The sequence below is a fragment of the Impatiens glandulifera genome, chromosome 2, assembly GCF_907164915.1.
Source record: "Impatiens glandulifera chromosome 2, dImpGla2.1, whole genome shotgun sequence".
Classification (NCBI taxonomy): Eukaryota; Viridiplantae; Streptophyta; class Magnoliopsida; order Ericales; family Balsaminaceae; genus Impatiens; species Impatiens glandulifera.
Genome location: NC_061863.1, coordinates 18,823,199 through 18,830,689, shown reverse-complemented (window position 1 = coordinate 18,830,689; position 7,491 = coordinate 18,823,199).

Genomic DNA, 7,491 nt, shown 5'->3' with positions numbered 1-7,491 from the left:
TAACCTAGTTGGTTAAAATGTTGTATTTGTTTTGTTAGGTTGCAAATTCGAACCATACCTATAACATTTTTAATTTTATTTTTAACCGTTTTAAGTTTATGGGCGGGTCAACCCGCAATCCGACCCAAGTATACATTTACTCTCACATATATCCAAATTAACCACAACTCTCGACCCGGCAATCCGGACACTTTAAAAATTAAACATTATTATATAATTATAGATTAGTTAGTTAAAAAGTTGAACTTATATTGTTAAAATGTTACGCGTTTATCAAAATTTGGGTTGAATTTAAAATATAAAGTGTTATTAGCCTAGTTGGTTAAAATGTTGTATTTGTTTTGTTAGGTTGCAAGTTCGAACCATACCTATAACATTTTTAATTTTATTTTTAACCGTTTTAAGTTTATGGGCGGGTCAACCCACAATCCGACTCAAGTATGATTAGTTAGTTAAAAAGTTAAACTTATATTGTTAAAATGTCACGCGTTTATCAAATTTTGGGTTGAATTTAAAATATAAATTGTTATTACCCTAGTTGGTTAAAAGGTTGTATTTGTTTTGTTAGGTTGCAAGTTCGAACCATACCTATAACATTTTTAATTTTATTTTTAACCGTTTTAAGTTTATGGGCGTGTCATCCCACAATCCGACCCAAGTATCCATGTACTCTCACATATATCCAAATTAACCACAGATCTCGACCCGGCAATCCGGACACTTTAAAAAATAAACATTATTATATATATATTAGTTAGTTAAAAAGTTGAACTTATATTGTTAAAATGTCACGCGTTTATCAAATTTTGGGTTGAATTTAAAATATAAAGTGTTATTAGCCTAGTTGGTTAAAAGGTTGTACTTGTTTTATTAGGTTGCAATTTCGAACCATATCTATAGCATTTTTAATTTTATTATAACCGTTTTAAGTTTATGGGCGTGTCAACCCACAATCCGACCCAAATATCCATTTACCCTCACATATATCCAAATTAACCACATCTCGACCTGACAATCCGGACACTTTAAAAATTAAGCATTATTATATATATATATATATATATATATATATATATATATATATATATATATATATATATATATATATATATATATAGATTAGTTAGTTAAAAAGTTGAACTTATATTGTTAAAATGTCACGTGTTTATCAAATTTTGGGTTAAATTTAAAATATAAATTGTTATTAACCTAGTTGGTTAAAAGGTTGTATTTGTTTTGTTAGGTTGCAAGTTCGAACCATATCTATAGCATTTTTAATTTTATTTTTAACCGTTTTAAGTTTATGAGCGGGTCAACCCACAATCCGACCCAAGTATCTATTTACTCTCACATATATCCAAATTAACCACAACTATCGACCCGACAATCCTGACACTTTAAAAATTAAACAATATTATATTTATATATATTAGTTAGTTAAAAAGTTTAACTTATTTTGTTAAAATATCACGCGTTTATCAAATTTTGGGTTGAATTTAAAATATAAAGTGTTATTTGCCTAGTTGGTTAAAAGGTTTTATTTGTTTTGTTATGTTGCAAGTTCGAACCATACCTATAGCATTTTTAATTTTATTTTTAACCGTTTTAAGTTTATGGGCGGGTCAACCCACAATCCGACCCAAGTATCCATTACTCTCACATATATCCAAATTAACCACAGCTCTCGACCCGGCAATTCGGACATTTTAAAAATTAAGCATTATTATATATATATATAGATTAGTTACTTAAAAAGTGTAACTTATATTGTTAAAATGTCACGCGTTTATCAAATTTTGGGTTGAATTTAAAATATAAAGTGTTATTATCCTAGTTGGTTAAAAGGTTGTACTTGTTTTGTTAGGTTGCAAGTTCGAACCATACCTATAGCATTTTTAATTTTATTTTTAACTGTTTTAAGTTTATGGGCGGGTCAATCCGACCCAAGTATCCATTTACTCTCACATATATCCAAATTAACCACAGCTCTCGACCCGACAATCCGGATATTTTAAAAATTAAACATTATTATATATATATATATAGATATTATATTAATTATAAAAAAATATTTATATTAATTCAATCTAACATTAAATATTAAATATAAAAATATACAAGAATAAAAAAACTTTCAGTTATCATATTATAATTATCTATTAATTTAATTTAACATTAAATAATGATTATATTAACGTATATAACTACAAGTATATAACTACAATTAAATCAATATGTTAAATCAACCCGACTTTTCATCTTCTTCTCCACCCAAATATTTTCTCCTATAAATAATCTTAGATCAACAAGGTTCAATTGAAGAGAGAATAGTCATATCGACTCATAATATTATCAATTTCTCTATCAATATCATGCTTTCAATAATTGAATTTGCATTATGTTATGTTTCAACAATTCGTTGTTGACTGTTTTGCATTTTTTCCAGGAATTTGATCATTTTAGGCAGCTATAACAACATCATCGGTCTTTAAGCGTGTTATCTCTGTATCGACTCGTAATCTTCTCAATTTCTCTATCAATATAATATTTTCAATAATTGAATTTGTATTAGGTTATGTTTCAACAATCTATTGTTCACTATTTTGAAATTTTTATTAGGAATTTGATCGTTTCAGGCACCTGCAACAACGTCATACACATTTCATCGATCTTCTTTTGAATCCGATCGTTTCAGGCAGCTGCAATAACATCCTACGCATTTTATCGATCTTCTTTTGAATCCGATATGGTCAAAGTATGAGTAATGATTAAATTTTATGACTAATTAATAAAATAAAATAAAAAATTAAATGCATATGATCCCTATATTCTTAGCCTAATATTTTTTTACTATTTTCCATTTTTTTGAAAGATTATTATTATTATTTATTATAACATTTAATTAATTTATTTATTATTCACATTATTTTATAATATTTGTTTAATTAGTTGATTTATTATTCTCATTGTTGTATAATATTTGTCTTGATTATCCTATTTAATATATTCATATTATATTAATAATAATGTGATTTAGTCTGAATTTAATCATAGCAGGTTAATTCTATCATCATTTATTATTTGGTCATGCGATGTTATCCTATTTGTCCTTCTCGCTAGATACCTATTGTTTTAAGATGATAACGTGATGGCTATGTATAGGAAAATCTGTAAAGGGGATTTCAAATGCCCGCAAGAAAAATAGGAAACGAAAGAAGACAAGGATTTGAAATCAAGAGAAAGCCAAAAATTTTTTGCCTCCGTGAATTTAGAAAAAAAAATTAAATTTTTTTATTTTTTATTTAATTACTTATTTATATTATTTCATAACATAGTCTAATAAGATATTTTATAATAAATTATAAGTAAAATTATATTTTAATAAATAATATTAATATTTTAATTATATGTATATAAATGTTGGAGATGTACATCAAACTCTCTCCAAAATGATCTTCATCGTCATATGTATTTTCTCTTTCTTTTATATATATATATATATATATATATATATATATATATATATATATATAATTTCATTATTAATTATTCTACAGTTACTTTTTTTTATATATATACTTTTATATATATATATATATTAATATTTTTTTATTAATTATTTTAATAGTAAACTTAATAATTCTCATCTAAAATATTATATATATTAATTATAAAAACCTGCAAGAATAATAAGAGCATATATATTATATAATGTATAGGAAAATTTGTAAAATGGATTTCAAATGCCCGCAAGAAATATGGAAGACAAGGATTTGAAATCAAGAGAAAATCGAAGATTCTTTGTCTATGTGAATTTAGAAAAAAAATTAAAAATTATTATTTTTATTTAATTATTTATTTTTATTATTTCATAACACATTCTAATACGATATTTTATAATAAAATTATAAATAAAATTGTATTTTAATAAATAATATTTTAATTATATGTACATCAAGCTCTCTCCAAAATGATCTTTATAATTATATATATATATATATATATATATATATATATATATATATATATATATATATATATATATATATATATTAATCATTTCTTAACAATGTTTCATTCTTAATTATACTATGTCAGGTTACTTTTTATATATATATATATTATTATTATTAATTATTTTAAAAGTAAACCTAATAATTCTCTTCTAAAATATTCTATATATTAATTATAAAAAACGGCAAGAATAATAAAAGTTTCAGTTATCATATATATATATATATATATTAATTATAAAAAAAATTATTAGTCAGTGAAATTTTGATCATTTTATCATAAAATTCGTTTATAAAAAGATATTTTGATTTTTTTATTGCATTAATTTCTAATTTTGTTTGGTTTGTTTTAGGTACTTTAAGTCATTGTAGGCCATTATACTTTTAGATGCAAGTTATTTTACTTCTAAATGTTTGTTCACTTAAAATACTTTAATTTTAAGATAATTGTGTTTAGCTCTAGATTTATATATTCATATGTATACTCTAACTTGGAATAATTAAAATCAAGTATTTTGTTTAATACTCCTATTTTTATTGAAATAATAATGTGTTTTATAAATTTAATTTTATTGTGCAACTTTTATTTTTATGGTAATATTTGGTTTTTTATACTCCTATTTTTAAAGAAAAAATATTAGTAAAAATAAACTCAATAAATATAACATACCATCCATATATATTAATATTTTTTATTAAATATTTCATCTAAATAATTTAATTATTTATAAATAAATTCAACTAAAATAAACCCTTCTCATCTAATAAGTCATCTATAATTATTGAGATTTGTATTAAATATTAATATTAATTATGAAAATTATTTATGAAATTTAAATTATAAAAAAATATACTTTACGGATAATAAATATTATTATAACTTCACATCCATAAAATAAATTATTTAGTTTCATTCTAATTTATAACTAATTAATGAAGATAATACATTTGGACGATTGGAGATGGAATTACTTCGATCATTTGTATAAGTATTTTTTTTTCTCTAATTACTATTATTCTAGATACGTCATGGTATAGCATTATTTGGACTACAAGATCAAACCAGACTCTAGAGCAAAATTTGATAAGTAATAGTCAACAAATTGGTATTCATTTATCAACAAATTTTTTTCTTCCATTTGAACTTATTTCAATAATTCTTTTAGTAGCCTTAATAGGTGCAATCACAAACATGGTTAGAGTCCTTATGTGTCTTGAACTTATATTAAATGCAGTTAATATAAATTTTGTAACATTTTCTGGTTTTTTCGATAGTCGTCAATTAAAAGGATCCATTTTTTCCATTTTTATTATAGCTATTGCAGCCGCTAAAGCAGACATTGGACTTGCTATTATTTCATCAATTTATCGTAACAAAAAATCACTCTTATTAACCAATCCAATTTATTAAAATAATTAGTATTCAGTATATAAATAAAAAGATTTTCAAAATGAAAATATTGCTCAAAAATTTGAATAAGAATATCTGTTCTGTAAGATAGAATTCTGTTTAGTTTAAAAATTCTCTTTAGTTTTTTAAAACATAAAAAATCTAAGTATTTTGGTTATATATATATATAGTTAGAGGAAACATAGAAAAAAGAAATTAGTTATTAGTAATTATTTTTTCGTAGGTAAATACCTAATATTATAGGTATATATGAAAAACAATTATAAAACAAACTTTTATGAATCAAATATTTTTATATACATATAAACATAAATTTGTAATATTTATTTATTTATTTTTTTAATTTTATTTTTTTAATATTAAATAATTATTTTTTTAATGTAAATTTAGTGGTGTTTTTTTTAATTAATAGTCATATAAATTATATATTTATATATATATATATATATAAATATATAATATATAAATAGTGGGGAATATTTATATAAAATTAATTATGAAAGACAACTAATTCTACTACTGATTTAAACTATTGAAAACAAAATAAAAAAATTAAGTTAAAATAAATTATTCAATATGAATTATTTTATAATTTTAAAAGACCATATATAAAAATTGAAGGACAATAGTTTAAGATATCATATATTATCGAAAAAAATAAGATAGGTTGAATTATATATTAATAAAAAACAACTTTCACTAAACGAAATTAGAGAATGTAAAATAAAAAATAGAAATTAAATCTTTTGTCCTTTTCGTCCTAATAAATTGTCATTCGAGTATCTCTAAATTTGTTTGTATTTTTAACAATCTAATTAAGACAATAAAATATTAAATAATAATAAAAAACAATTTATTTAATAATAAAATTGAAAAAATACATGTTCAACAACTTTTGAAGTTGATGTTTTTCCTTAATAAAATTTAATTTAATATATAAACACATTTTAAAAACCTAAATAAGACATTAAAATAGATTAAAAAAAAATAATTTATTTGAACTAAAAAAATTGAAAAAGTACAACCTAATTAATATATATATATATATTTCCATTAAACAAAGAACCAAAATAAGAAACAAAAAAGAAGTTTCTTATACAAAATTTATTTAGGATAACACAAAATTCATAAACTACAATAATAAGTTGTAGGATTAAATTATTAAATATTACTAATATCCTCAAGCCGGAAGATTGACTTCAATCTTATGTTTATTAAAAGCAATCCTGCCTTGGTCATCTCTAGCATCACAGAAGAGAGAAAACTCCAACAGTGTCAATGGAAACCATCTCCACTTTTACCGGCCGACTCCATCCAAAATCTGTCTCATACAACTCAAAACGCGGCAACCCACCAATGCCATACAATTTTGGACCGACAAAGGCTGAATTCGCATCAGATAACCATGCATCAAATAACCAGTTCTCTACCCCCTTCACAACTACTTTAGCCAATCTTACAATCGCCTCTAGAATCGCAGCTAACACCATCGTCATCGCCAGACCATTATTATAACATTCCATTCGTATATATTAATAATTTATCCAAATAATTAACATCAAACAAAACAATCCCCTTCAGTTTATTTCAGCCATAATTCATAATTAATTAATGTAAATATTGTAGAAATTGAATTATAAGAATTTGAACACCAACAAAAAATAATGAGTTTCATTTTACAAAATTTTAGACAAATTATTTAGGTGGTACAAATAAATTCATAAACAATTGATACTTTATTTTTATTATTATTATTAACTTTATTATTATTATTTTTTGTCATATTTTAACTTTAATGTTATATTGCTGGATGTTCAATATCTACTTTATTTTGGTATTTATATATGCATTTGTCTTTCCATTTGGTAATAAATTTATTTATTTTTCTTGTCACTATTCTATATTTTGGTGATTTAAAATTTAAATAATAAGATGTTTATTGAGAAGGTTACTAAACTCTTAGCCTTTTGATATTATACTTTTCATTATTTACTACTTTTTCATCTATTTCATTTAAAATGAAATTATCTACAAGAACATAAAAAGAGAAATTTCGAACATCAATTT